The sequence below is a fragment of the Cynoglossus semilaevis genome, chromosome 18 (assembly GCF_000523025.1).
Source record: "Cynoglossus semilaevis isolate Cse_v1.0 chromosome 18, Cse_v1.0, whole genome shotgun sequence".
NCBI classification, from domain to species: domain Eukaryota; kingdom Metazoa; phylum Chordata; class Actinopteri; order Pleuronectiformes; family Cynoglossidae; genus Cynoglossus; species Cynoglossus semilaevis.
In genome coordinates, this window is record NC_024324.1 from 273,995 (window position 1) to 275,025 (window position 1,031).

Sequence of the window (1,031 nt, forward strand, 5' to 3'; positions counted from 1 at the left end):
CTGTAGGAGGTCAGGGCCTGGAACCACAGTTTGACAATGACAATTAGACTAGACCATGTGGTCCACGTGGACCACGTGGACCACATGGACCAGTGTAGACCACGTGGACCACATGGACCAGTGTAGACCACGTGGACCACATGGACCAGTGTAGACCACGTGGACCACATGGACCAGTGTAGACCACGTGGACCACATGGACCAGTGTAGACCACGTGGACCACATGGACCAGTGCAGACCACGTGGACCACATGGACTAGAGTCACAGATAAAAACAGGTGAGAAACACTGACACCTAGCTGCTGTTGTTGGTACTGTGGTAATGTGGTTAATCAGTTTGATCGACAGGAACCATTTTTAGCACCAAGAACTGATGACATGAAGAGAGAACTGTTGGAGGAACTGTTTCAGAAAAATCGGTTCTGAGAAGAACATGAAGAAAAGTGTCCCACATTAGACACAAACAGGAATCTGTGTGTGTGTGTGTGTGTGTGTGTGTGTGTTTCCACGTTCATGTTCTGACAGGATCTGCTGAATCCTGGTATGTGGAGGAGGAACATGTTGGTCTCAGGGTCCTGGGCCCACAGTCCTGGTCTGGTGGTCTGGGTCCTGACCCATGGGCCGTGTCTCAGTTCTGGGTCCAGTGTTGAACTCAGTCTAGTCCTCGGGGGGACACGTGAGACTCACCAGAATTTTGTTCTCCACCTTGTCACCTTTGACCTCGACCTGGACCCTGTGCCTCAGGTTTATTTTGACCTTGTGACCCACGGCCTCCCGTACACTCTCTGTAACAGACACACAGGGGGCGGAGCTTATCACAGATGCCTCTGACCGTGACATGTTTGATGGGGGGGTGACACGACCCCCCCATCCCCCCCCCACTGTAATGTGCTACAGCTAATGGTGCCTTCAAGTCTGGGACAAACGTCGGAATTTCTAGTCTTGAACTGAAGCACAGACAAAAATATATAAATATATAAATATATATATGTACACGATGTGGATCTGGATCAGGATCAGGATCAGGATC

General features: G+C 50.2%; 1 pseudogene; it reads right to left on the bottom strand.

Moving 5' to 3' along the window:
* Positions 1–1,031, bottom strand: part of LOC103393813 (F-actin-uncapping protein LRRC16A-like) — a 16,071-nt pseudogene that overhangs the window by 14,245 nt on the left and 795 nt on the right.